General features: G+C 32.5%; 1 protein-coding gene across 5 annotated transcripts in view; it reads right to left on the bottom strand.

Annotated features, from left to right (window-relative positions):
• LOC118277796 (inverted formin-2) overlaps positions 1–14,545 on the bottom strand; it is a 104,632-nt gene that overhangs the window by 38,288 nt on the left and 51,799 nt on the right. For 2 of the 5 annotated variants that reach the window (XM_035596730.2, XM_035596734.2), the window contains one exon: positions 2,244–2,274. The exons of the other annotated variants lie outside the window; for them this stretch is intronic. The gene's annotated coding sequence lies outside the window, so the exon portion shown is untranslated. The remainder of the gene's footprint in view (positions 1–2,243; positions 2,275–14,545) is intronic. 5 annotated transcript variants of the gene reach the window in all.

Genomic DNA, 14,545 nt, shown 5'->3' with positions numbered 1-14,545 from the left:
AAAACCTTTAATAGTAGAATCTACTCTATTTTTAATGCTAAAAATCATAACTACCCATAATATTTCCACACATGACACCCCTACGTCAACCGTCACTATCAAACAATAAACCTCTAACGTCCATCTACGGCGAGCTCCGTCCATTAGCCGCCGATATAGTGATGTAGCCGACTAGCCGACTCACCGGACATCCATACAATCCTATCGATAATGTGTCACGGCATCGATTAGCTGGCTTTTATACGTAAATCAGTGTTTGTTACTTCCGTTTTATGGGTTCTATGAGAGTGTTGTTTGTATTCATAATCGATTTCAATCGATATCATCATTATATCGATTTAATATTCGATTGAGATGGATTTTTGACATTAGTTCTATTGATTTTCTGTCACAATCAGTGAAAGTCCGTTAATAATTCCAGCTATTAGAGCAAAAGTAAACACTCATCTATAAAGAGAATTTTCCTTCATCTAAAGTATTTAAATAAACAGATAACTGCAACAAATCTCAATGAATACATGACTCAAAACAAACACTAGTAGTATTAGACTACAAATTCAAACACTAACGTAACCAGTTAAATCTAGAACAGATAGTAAACACTTAAAGAAAACAGTTTTATTTTTAGGAGGAAACATACTTGTATTACTATAAGTAGATACATACCAAACTATAGTGGTTTGAGTGACTCATACACTGACAAATATACCATAAATATTATTGCAAACAATTGTAAGACAGTTGTCTCATTATTTTGCATAACGTGACATCTTTTAATCTACATAATACAATACAACATAACATCCACTTTTCAGCAGTTATGTTATAAATGCTATGTAATAGGGGGTGAGTCATTTGCTACATATGTAAAAATATATACTGGTGCAGAAATGCAGACTCCATGCTATTACTGAAAAACTTAGAAAATTCCAAGAATACCTGCTTTACCCGACTTGGAAATTGATACTCTTTTTCGATTGTCTCACTTGCGAAGCAGCCTCGTAAATTTTATTTTTAATAAGTATTTTTTCTTTATCTGCGACATATTTCTCATAATGTGACTAAATATGAACTGCCTACCTTGTTTAAAATGTGATCGAATAATTTTATTCCACTTTTCCTTTGTGTATTGCAACATAAGGATCGTGAGTCAAAATGATTGCATTGTTGTTCCAATTATTGCTTTTGGATAATTTAATTTAAATCCGAAATCGTTTCTGGGTTGAGGTTGAAACCGGAAAAAACCGAATGAGCCTAAAAATATAAACATTACTTATTGAAATTTCAATTATGTTATTGAAGTTTATTTAGTTAACAATTGTATTATGTGTCTACAATTAGATTTAGATTAAATTTCAGCCATGATCGTCCCACTGCAGGGCAAAGGCCTCCCTACCTTCCTTCCACTCCTCTCTGTTTAAAGCTTTTTGCGGCCAATCCTTGTCATAGCTGTTAAGTTCGTCCCGCCATGAATAAAGAATTTGCATTTTAAGATTTGAAATTCTACTCAACTTTGGTACCTAATGAGTAAAATATGATATACTCCTCGGGTCCACTGACCTTCAGCAGGAAAGTAAGGGGCACCATTAACAGCCAGCCTTATAAACAACAAAATAAAAATCTATTACATGCTGCCCACAAAAGGAAAAACGACGTTTTTGCGCGCCGACCCAAGGTTTACACAAACAGTAGTTATGTGCCATACTTGGGAGCTGCGCACGCGCTTCCTAGGCCCGATCTAGATACAAACAAAAGACGTTTTATCTTAAGATTAATTACTCGTTTTTATAACGCCATATGTTGTCGTTAATGCTTTGTTTTGATGTGTTGGAGATAAGAACTCATTCAGGACCCGAATTTAAATTTTTAGTAACTTTTATGTCTAACCTATTGTGTGACTGTAACTTACTTAGTCTAAGTATTTAGGAAGAAACTTGTTTTTGCTATGGTCCTATTTCTTACTTCCTACTGCAAGTATGTACTTTGACTGAAACGTTAAAGTGAATAAAAATTAATTATCATCTAGTACCTATCTTCAAAATATGTTTTATACAAAAAATCATCTAATTATTTTACCATATCATACTATAGCTAAGATTATCTGATTCCTTACCTAAGATTTATTAAACTTGCATAAACCACACGCGTAAACAACGTAGGTATAAAACACAGCCATCTGTTCCTACCATGTATAATTTATATAAATATTATAAAAACAACCGACGCATGCGCAATGCACTTACAATTATCTCACACAGGATATCATGAGGAAATCTGCAACAAGAGAACACTATTATTGACTACATGTCACTTGTAATGAGTGTTGTTATAACTATAAGTTTATAATAGTGTTAATTGCACTTATAAGTATGTTAGAGTTTGTTATTTGCAATTGTAGGATCTAAGTGGTTAGTTGTAGCGTGGTTATTGGCTTGTTAGTAGAGTTATTAATGAATGGCGGACCTCGCGATTTGTTTCGTCTTGTAAATTGTTCTATACATTTTTGATAATTTTTTATTACATAAAAGCTTTACAGATTTGTTTGGCTGTTTTCGGCATTTGCGCTTAGCAACACATTCTAAGATTCATTTCTATGTTATAAATTATGGTGCAGGAACTATCGCATAAGTTAATATGTAGTAAAATCATCGCGTCATTAAAATTAATCAACAGCTTTTGTTGGTTTGTCTAAATTTAAAACATTTTTAAACCTTTTGGATTCGGATAATTATTTAAACTTCTAACAAACATTTTTGGAAACGATAAAATTCACTATCGCTAAATAGTTTTATTTTAAAACTAATATCATTATTCGTCTTGCTTATTATTTTAATATATGTATTTATAAGTAAATTCTTATTCACGGCATGTAGAAAATTGCCTAGGCACAACAAGTAACATACAGTTTTAATTGAGGAATATGAGAAAAAATAACTAAGTTCAGTTTAATAATAACTAGCGGCTAGTATGGCATGTTGTTTATTGACAGGAATATTTATATTCAAGCCTGTATTACCATAATTGGGTGGACAGATATCAGCGTTGAATGACGCTGGAAGCTGACTACATTTTTTGTGCCATATACATCGGGAATTATGTATAATTCTATATGATATCATGTATTTTTTACTGTAATATGTAATCGGATTTAGAAAATATTATGATATTTTATTTACTACTAAATAGACTATATAATAATGACATGTATTTTATAACAGACTACCTACAGGTATTTTATATACATGTTTGCCGATAGTTTTTATTGGCTGAGGCTGACTGAGCCACACAACGTGTAGTGTGTTTGATTCCCGCAAGGAGGAACTCATTGTGCGATCCACAAATTTCGGGTCAGCGTTCCATTAAGCATTTCCGTAAGAAAAAAAGAAATTCTATCACGCCAAATCAGTTCATACTCTGTCTGTATAACAAATTTCATCAAAATCCGTTCAGCAGTTTCAGCATGATTGGTTGACAAACATCCAAACAAACAAAGTGTCACATTTATTATATTACTATGATATATTGTAACATATATTTACTTAAACACAGAACCTATTTATAAACCTTATGTAAACGATTTAGGTATCGGCGGCACATCAAAGCGTGCGGTATGTGGCAGTAACTAGACGGCTAACTGATTGGAAAGAAGTTATGTACGAGCAAATAAATATATAAATGTATATAAATGTTTTAGTTTTATAAATATTATTATTATACTTCATATTATGTATCTTAGGTTTTTTAAATATTCAGCAGAATTTCCTTAGTCTTCCCAATTTAAAATTATTTTGAATTTTGTGTAACTAATTATTGGAAAAAGTATCGAGTTATTTAATTATTTTTTACAAAAAGTCTTTCTACTTACTAACGTATGTGCTTTGTTCTACTGAGAAGCTTATTTTTTTTAGGAAAATGGTATAATATTTATCATCATCCCAAATCGCTATCGTGGCCAGCAGTGCTTAATTCAGAGTATACCTAATTACATAAAAATACGTAGAAAGCAAAAACCAAACGGTACATTACTGGAAACCGTACACATTTAATAGATAAGTGGTAGTAAATCGACTCCTGCGCATGTCGGCAACTTCAAAGGCTTCTATAGGGAACGTGATTATATGTGTAGGTAGCTGATAAGGACTGTGCTGTATAACTAGCGATGATAATAATATTGTTATATTGTTATAGTTATAAAATTTTAATTGGACTACTATGTACAATGATTAGAAGCGGCACTTCTGTATAGGTAGTTCTAGATCGAATTTTGGATAGGGAATATGTGTTGTTGTATGACAAAAGGTAATGCTAAAAAAATAAATACCAATTAAGGAAACTAACAAGTAGGAGTGTATATTTTTGCTGTCACATACGACAGCGACAGATATCGTATACGACATTGGAATATAAACAAACATAGGTAATGTACCATCTCCGTTATTAAATCGCGTGAAATATTGACAAGCTTAATAATTTTCACATATAAAAAAAATGCTAACGAAAACTCGATTTCAATGGTTTTACCTTATATAATATATCATTTGTATATCGTATGTATAAAACTTAGAACTTCTAATATAAATACGTTGTAATCTATGTATTCGTTTAAAAAAATATATAAAAATGTGGGAAAATCCTATTTTCTATCGTAAAACCAGTATCTAGATAATAATTATTTTAACTGTTACTATGCCCAGTAGACTATTATATTACTCTATATATCATTAATTTATGACTATTAATTTGATAATGTGATAGCAACCTGTATATCATTATAATACTATTTATTTTAAAGCCATAAAGATTACTTTGTATAAGTTTTGTTATTTACTTGTTATCTATCTAAGTATTTGCTTGTGAAAAGGAGTGTAACAATGGAAGTCATTTGAATAAATAATAGTACAAAACAATATAATGAAAATTTTGCTTTATCATTCAATTTGGTAGTGGTCAAATGCATTAATACTGGCCTGCAGAGTCCAAAATCCTGTTCAATTAAGTGTACTTGCTTACTGATCAACCTAACCCTATCAAAATTTGTTCCGTAATTTTATAGATTTAAGCACACAGACACACGAACGTCGGAAAGTGACTTTGTTTTATACTATGTAGTGATATTATTTTTTTCTCACAAAACACAAAAATCTATAGCAGATTCTAAAGATATTTTAGACTTAGCTTAATTTCTAGATATTACAAAAAAAATACAACATAGAAGGTGCACTTTGCAAAGTCATTTAGAATTTAGCTAAATTACTTCTTCAACCTCAATTAATTAACTAGACAATTTCTCATCATCTCTTAATACATACTTGAGTTTCTGTATTCCCTGAACATGAAAATAAATTATTGATGATCATTAAGCATTATTATCGCATCATTACTACCATACATCAGTGTGAGCGACTGTCGCTGTGGCCCTGAAACTCGGTTTTGACCCAGTTGCCAACATGTGTTTAGAACTTTAGATGCTAATACTATTGTACGTGAGAAGAAGGTTTAGTTTTAACAAAATATTGAAAAGTTGAGTTGTGATATGCAAATAATTAAGAGCAAATAAAGACTAAAGATCATAAGTGCTTGTTCTGGCAGTAATTTCTATTTTAAAGCTAGTCATTGTTCATGTTTAATATACATGATCAGATGATTATTAAAACATTGATGTCATAATATGTATAACAATTAATAGCGTGTAGTTGTCAAGTCAAAGCATTTATTTCAATTAACTGAGTTGAGTTGCCAATTAAGTATTATAGTTTTTCCATACAATGCTGATCAAAGTCAAGAAAAAGAGTTACAGTTATCATATTTTCTGAAAATTGTATTGATATAAAATAAGATTATTTAGTTCTTTGATTGGCTTGGTAAATATATATTCTCTAGTACTTACGTAGGTATTATACAATTTACTCAGCTGGTACTTCTGTAACATATTTGTGTTGTGGCTGGTCATAGACTTGTTTTAATGATAAATGATCGTAAGTGACGGTGTTTGCACTCCTTGTTGGGACAGGGATGGTACAGTGGACGTTTTGTATGTGTCTTGTACTCATTAATTAGGTTCGTAATGCAGATGTTTGTGGATTCTGCGTGAAAAGATTTTAGAGGACTTTTGTCGAAATGTGAAGTATTATTTTATGTTGAAAGCGTTTGAAACAATGTGTTTATAACTTTTATAAATTATATTTTTTTAAGTGTAGCTACTTAGCAGCTGTTTTTTTTATTAAAATAACTACTCTAATCTGAGTTAAAATACTACTTGCTGTACAGAGTCATTTAATGGTTACTTAACTCAATACTTAGCTATCGTTTTCGATACAAAATCGTTACAAAGAAATAGTTTAAGTAATCATGAAATGTCTCTGCTGCAGTCATTTTCTGTAGAAATTATCATGAAAAAATGACCTCCATATTCTATCATATATTTTGTAAATGAGTTGCAAGTGATTCAAAGCATTAAACTAAGTAGACAATTAAACATTTACCCACGACAAGCCCACTGAAGGATGATTAATTAAAACAACACGTGCGCTAGGCGCCATCTATTTATATATGTATGACTATATATACATATTACAGTAAGCAGTAACCAGTAGTTTGTATCATTATGTTATTAAACATCGCTATCTCAAAGATAAGGTCTCGTGCTGATTATATCTCTTGTAGTAATCTCTTGAACGTGATGAGATTTATTTATTGTCTTTGTCTTTTGAACGAGGTATCCATTAAAGTGTTGGCCATTGAAATATTTTCTTTTACTATCATTCAATTTTACATATACATGACACCCAGGGTGGAACAATATAATTTGTTGATCACACAAAGAGTTGTTCCGTGCGTGAATCGAACCTGGTACACTTTGCACGCCAGCCAGTTGCACAGCCATCGCTCCGCTTATTTCACATTGGTGACTTAACTATAGTCTTTACAAGGTAAGGTACTGCTTTGTACATTATGTACCTGGGACTTCATACCTATATAGATAAAAAAATGCAGATACTACGATACTTAAACTCAGCCTTAATATCACAAGGAAGGACAAATACAACTCTGTTAAGTAATAATTTCGTAATATTATTTATAAGTATCGGAAACTGACCATCCATTTATGGGTTCATTCCCGGAACATACAACTTGACAAATCCTTTACGACTAACACTTACGCAATATTTATTTCAAAAATTATTTACCCGCGGAAGCAGGCTAACTGTTCAATTCAATTTGTACTGCCTTCTGAAGTATTTACTTTATTTGACAAATATATTATCAATATATATTTAGCACTATTTGAGGTACCAACGCGGAACATTTGCTTCGACCTTAGTTAGACACGAAGGCTGCATCGCATTGAGTTTTGCATATCTACTGTCAATATTTATACAATTGTTATTTGACATTAAATAAAATCGTAAAAGTATTTTCGTTTAAATTTTAAGTTGTAACTTTAATCTTTAGGAATATATTGTATATTATTTAAAGCATATTTTGTATTCGATTTGTTTGAAAAGTTTACTTAAGCAATGTGATTCGGAAAATTGAAATGTTAGACAAATGGTCCGATTCGCACTATGAAGTTCATTCAAGTATTAAAACTAAAACTAAAACGAGTAGTAAATGAGGTAAGTTCCACAATTTCTAATCTAACCATCTTAATATAGCCACTTAAGTGGGATAAGTGCATTTAATGCAATACCATTACAGTTTCAATTGCTATGACTCAATCCTATTGTCGTCTCAAGCAGTTCTATATACTAACGCGTGATAAAGTAACGTGATTTTAGTAAATAGTAAACTGTAATACATTAGTAACTTATTTATTTAAGAGTGTATTAATGCAAGTGGTTGCACGTGTGAGTATCGAGTTAAAAAACTTAGGTTCGATTCTGATATTGAATATACTAGTTTAGGCTATTTTAACGTTTTATCAGGAGTTGTGACGGAGTATTACAATAGGCCCACTCCATTTATTTCCTACATACACGTCTTAGCACAAGAACAACTATTTAATAATATCCATAAAACCTTCTCCTAAGTCTGAAAAATACTATACTGAAAACCGCATCAAAATCGGTTCAACCAAACGCGAGATAATCGCGCACAAACATACATACACATCAAACTGAGAACCTCCTTTTTGAAGTCGGTTAAATAGTATCCCTTTGGGTAACAAATGAATCTACCATTAAATTATTCATAGCACACACCATAGACCATAGTTCATGGTCTATCACGCAATGGTAACTTCACTTTGTTTGATAACACCATAAAAAAGGTTCATCGCACTGTGACTACTATGGCGTAACTCAGTAGGAATCCCATAGAGTATGGGGACCCAAAATGGGGCCAGAGAAATTCCTATGGGGTAATAGTTAGATAAGGTAAATTGGATAGTGTTTCATGGGAAATTTTTAGTCACTTAATGGGTAAATTAAAGTGAGTCAAATTGCTTTAAGAATATCTTTCTTTGCCCTTTAAATGGAGTATTTAAATAGTTTTGGATAGGAAAGGTTTTGTAATTAAGTTTTACTTATTAGGAAGTGTTAAGAGTCATTCATTTCGATTTTAAAGTTGTTGGTACTTTTGATTTTGTAAAAACTAAAAAAGATTAGCTATTAAAGCGACCTAAGAACACGAACATTCAGAGTCCTGTCCTCATCATATTTATAGTAGCTTTTATAGCTGTTGTGGTTCTGATTCCAGCTTAAATAATATTTTATTCTAATCCAGATTCCAATGAGCTATACATATATCGCTCGCTCAACCATCTGGGTATCACAACACATGAATGACTGCCTTAAATCCCGCAACGAAATAAATCACAAGATATTATTAGAGAATAATTAATCTGTTGATCAGTTGACGACAAGAATTAAGTAATAATTTTACATTAAACCACAGTTTTTAAGTAGTCATTAGGGCCAATTTACAACAATAAAATAAACCTTAACATCTATATAATAAACATGCTACTTCCATAAACTTCCACGCCTTTTCCATGCACAGTTTGAAATCCCGTAAAATTTTAATAACACTACGTCGCCTAGTGGGTCAATGGGAGAGATTTCTCTCGTAGGTGGCCACTTTGTACCCGCACATTTAATTTACATACGTTTAGTGTTCTTATGACATAGATATGGATTGTGTCTCGTGTCAAGGTTGGTCACTCCATTAAAGTGTAGTTTTGTATTTTGAATTGGATAGTTTTAATAGAAATGTGTGTGTTGAACTTTGAGAGGGTTAGGTAGAAAACTGTCCAAAAATGTTAAATTTTATTACACCTACTTAAGAGATCAGCTTACATACTTAAAAAAAAAGATAATTTCAGAACACGATTGAAATTTTAAATTTCTAAATATAAACAGCTGATTGAAAGAGGACTGTGTTTACTATAACTAATTATTATCGGAAACTACTGTCTCTGGATCATTTCCTTAAGGAATGGATTGACATTGGTCAAAATACCACAAATCATTGACCACGAAAATGTCAGATTGTTAACTTCATCTAGTTTTCATTAATCACCATTCCATCCTAAGATGACATAAGAAAGAAGGCCACGACTCAAGATCAGGTCACTCCATCATCGTCTCAGGTGACGTAACACTAAGTGGTGTGATCAGGAAGGCAACGGATGCAAGTGGACTGCAATCATCAAATCAGTGAGTTACTGTTCCCCTCCCCCTCCATAATTGCAATGTCTCCCCTTTTGGGAATAGTATTGGTGTACGAGGAGAGTTCATGGAAACTTAGACAAATGACGATCAGACAGAAAAAATAACGCAACGCTAGGATTTTCTCTTGTTTCAATAACACAATGTCACATACATTTATAACACGCAGACCTGAAACAACAATTGATCGATCACACAAGGCGCTGCTCTTTGCGGGAATCGAACCCGCTACATGTTGCACAGTAGCCATCCCACCAACCGTGCTGTCAATTTGGTTTGTAATCTTTCTTTTGGAATTCTTAGTGAGCAAATATGCACATAGATACATTTTTACAGGAAAACGCTACAAAAATATTGAAGTTTTTGCAAAACGCTTATCCTTCTTCAACTATCTTATCTATATAAGACAATGAACTTTTTTGTGAATATATTGATTTTTCAGTGTCATTTACAAAACATACATTTATTTTTACCTACAATATGTAATAAAACCTAGTATGACGATAATCTATGACGCGAGTAGAACAAACAGTTTATCAACATGAAAATCTTTTCAAAAACATTTACACGACTCAGGAATCGAGACCCTACACTAAGTAACATCACATAATACTTTGATCAAACCTACATTCACTATCAACTTAAACACAACTTAACTATAACTTGACACAAAGCGGCAATTATGTAGTACTTCCTGTTAACTTAGTGAGTTACATCAAACATAGTTAAGTTAGTTTAAGTCAACTTATTGTTTAACAATGTTGGGTAAGCAGAGTTCTACCTCTGCTTAGTACCATTTGGTATCAAGTTGAGTTGTCACTTTGTAACTTAAATGTTACTTAATGTTGACTTAAAAGTCACTTTGGGAATTATGTTTTTGTATTTTCTTTGGACTCTTGACACGCAAATCCCTTGAGTTTTTATTGTAGGTAAGAGACCTTCCATAATAGATATGAGGCTTGTTATTTAAGAGTGTAAGCAATAGCGTATTTTAAGGGTTTCTTCTGAAGGGGAAAATCAACCAATGACGTCTCCCGTCAGGCTCTTACTGGCTAACAACCACCCCATTCCTATTCCTGCTTTTCGAGCCAGAGCCTACTGGACCCCATCTGTGGTAGTCTGAAGCTTGGCTAAGGTTGTTAAGGTCATATTTTTTTATGAATCTGGCTTTTTATATACATTTGTTTTATGAAACTGTCTCAATAATGATTATACCTTATGTACAATGAAAAATTCATGCATAACACACATGTGCTTCATTTTATCAATCCTTTATCTATAAATTCGGTAAGTATCGATAAAAAGTAAAAGGTTTTGTTTTAGTTTTTTGTTCTGTGTTATTTTATTATTACATATTGAAAGAAACATTGATGTAAAGTTGTGTAATTAAGACTCATATGTACAAAACCATACAAATAGCTAGGAAAAACAGTTAAAATTCCATTAAAACATTCACACTTTCAATTTCAATGAAATAAACAATTGCAATAAATAATGAATACTGCCCGACCTCCATAGCCACCTCCGCAATGATACGCAAAACAAATTATATTAGCACACAATTAACAGCAGCCCATACTGAGACAGACAGACGCAATAACATACATTATGTAGTAATATATGTACTACATATGTACTGGGTTGTATGACATAAGAGGAGTGTTACTGACTGTCTGTCTATGTGTATGGTGCAATATTTGGCTGGTTACTGAAAAAAGTAGATGATAAAGTCTTAATGTACTTGGAATAGTTGAAATTATATTAAGTTCTTTTGTAGAGTTCTTTTTCAATTTGACAAAATATTGACTAGGTACATCGAAGAGCTAGATCACAAGTTCAAATCACAAATCGACCAACATTTGATCATGTTTAATAATTAAAACATTCATGAAAGTGCTTTAAAGTACACTTTCATTGACCAAAGCAGAACTAAACAAAAGAATGAATTTAAATAAGTACCATTAACTATTGAAAAGCTTTGCATACTGACAGTAAGCTGATAATAGTACAAAATTCATCTGTTAAAGTATTATTTTATGCACTTTTGACCTCCAGAAGGACAATTGATCGACCTGCAGCTCAACAAACAAAGCCAAAGCTAATTCAATCACAACAACAATACTGCCATTAATTTATGTAGTACGCAGAACGGACGCACGCGCTAGCGTCGCTTTTGGCAGCCAATGAATGGGACTGTTTCGTTTTCCTTGTTAGAAGATAATGGCAATGTACCCATTTACAAATGTATTGACACATGACTAATATCTAAGGGTTTCTACAAATTAATAAACTGTGTGGTCTCAGCAGAAAAAATAAACATGGATAGAAAATCCCAACAAACAACAGTTGGGCAGAAAGCCCGCCAGACACGATCACCTCGCCTGGTCGGAGGATCCTCCTTTTCTTAGAGAACTATACTCACTATCACCCATATGGTTGAATAAATATAAAAATAAGTGCATAGTGTATCTTTCATCATAAACAGGATGAGCTTATAAAAACATACAAAGATAATCATATTTCTATGTAACACCACGCTTACGTCGATGGAATTGTAATCGATATGCTTGTGAACAAACTATAAAGTAGTAGATAATTAAACATAACTATACATTTAGATATAATACTCGATTAATCGAATAGGTAGCTCTAAACCTTTGATTTCTTTGTTAAAATGCAATATTTTTCAATCAGTAGCAGATATTTTCGGAAACATTAAATTTCCATAACGATAAAATATTTCGGTTACATTTGATCGTAGTGGAAGTTTCGATACACATCAGTAGCTAACAAAACAGTAACCAACAATTAAATGCGTCTGATAACTGTTTAAAAGCACCCCCTATGATAATGATGACATATACTAAATATAGAAATTTCTAATCGGTTTTTCCAATACAAATACCTATTATAATAATAAGTACCTAATTATTTCTACGCAGGTTGTTCAACAAACATCAAATGAAATCATCATACATGGCGCGGCGGCGTAAATCTATTAGTACGGAATTAGATCTAAGATTGAATTTGTTATCTTATCGACAATTTACGTGAAATCGCATAAACATACGCAATGAAATGTCCAGGAAAACAATCGGTAAGAATAATGAGTTTCAACTTTTAATGTTTACGTATTTATGGCTTTGAAACTGATTGTAGTTCGATATCAGGTAATATTCGCAGAAGAAAACATAGTAAACACTGGTAAAGTTGTCTATTGACCATAGTCACATATAAAGATCAAGTTTTAAGTATTGATTCATTGATTAGGACTATTAATTCATGCATGTATTATGCAAGACTTTTTTAATTTTAATCACACATCAATTTCATAATTTTGATCCGTACATACCATGCAACTTTAACAACATAATTACATGTGCCCAGTCTTCTGGAAAACTACAGTAATATTGTTAACAAATATACCAACAAAAGCTTACAAAAACAATTACCACTGTAATTACGATTGCGTTTTAAAGTAGCATTCAGTAGTCAATAGTCGGTTGAGCCGTCACTTAACTATGACTAATGGTATAGAAAACTAAACAATACGAGGGCGTGCCTCATTTCTATTATACAAAACGCATCGCGACCAAACGTAAATGCGTTTTTAAATCGTCCGTCTGAACACACCTTTATGTAAGGTAGGGTTGGTGAAAGTTTTTACCCGACTGCGCCAGAAGGAGGGTTATGTTTTTTAAGTGACTTATTAGGATTGCTTAGGGTTTCAGTTGTAGTGCGATGAATTTTGATTAGTAGAGAGTATTTATGTAATAATGATAATGTATTATTGAAGTGTCATCGATGTGTGGATGCATAGGTTTTATTAAATTATCTTTTCACTATTTACTTTGCAAAGTAAATTCATGTAATATAAGGCGAAAATGTGGTAATAAGTATACAGCGAACTATCCGGAGCTGCTGACTACCTAGCGGGTTTACCGGGAGTCCGGCTCAAAGAGTAAGAGAAGGAATAGGATGGTTTTTAGTCAGTAAGAGTCTGAGCCTTGAGCGAGGCGAGATCCCTTTCGCCTCGCTCAAGGCGAAAGAAGTCATTGAATGATCTTCCTCTGAAAAATATCAATAAAGACCAACGTTTTTCAACTGCAATCTAAACATCATTCTAAAAAAAATGTAGTTTCATTAGCCTACCTTAAAAAATATAGCATAATCAAACACACTAATGCATTAAGTAATCGAAATAAGATATCTTAGACAATCGACGTCACTTTCTCGATTACAATCAGATCAATCACCACATTGACCGCCGCAGACAGCCCTGTAACTAAGGCGTGACACAGCCGTCACTGACTTCCTGCCACTCACCAACTCACTAACTCAATACCATCACACCGACACTTCCTTTTATCACACATGATTGTGGTCCCTGATAGTGGTCAACCAAATAAGAAACTGTGACGTCATTGTTCCAACCTTTTGTCTAGTTGTCGTCAAATGTGATTTTGTTTTTTTTTCAGCTTTGATGAGATAGGTTTCTTCATAAAAAATCTGTTAATGTTTTTTTTTTTGAGAATGACTCGTGGTTTTCAAGATGGTAGTACGGGTTAGGTGTTTATTTTTCGATTTTGTGGTCCTGATCGAAAGATTTTGTTTTCAATAGCAAATTAGGAAAATTAAACTGAAATAAATCTGTAAACGAGAAGAATATTTCTACGCTATTCTAACTAACTGTAATTAGAATTTTCATCGTGAGCTGGATCTCATTCTCAACCATCAATTCAACCGCTTTACTTTGATCTTTCAAATTAAAAGAGTGCTAGAAAAGCGTAGCTGTAATAATTCTCCGTATAACCTAGTTTATAATAATGGAAGCTTCCACAGTTATAGATTCATGACATCATAAACAATTCAGAGAA

This window comes from Spodoptera frugiperda, chromosome 18 (genome assembly GCF_023101765.2).
Source record: "Spodoptera frugiperda isolate SF20-4 chromosome 18, AGI-APGP_CSIRO_Sfru_2.0, whole genome shotgun sequence".
NCBI lineage: Eukaryota > Metazoa > Arthropoda > Insecta > Lepidoptera > Noctuidae > Spodoptera > Spodoptera frugiperda.
The sequence above is the reverse complement of the archived record's forward strand: the minus strand, read 5'-3'. Positions and strand labels throughout refer to the sequence as shown.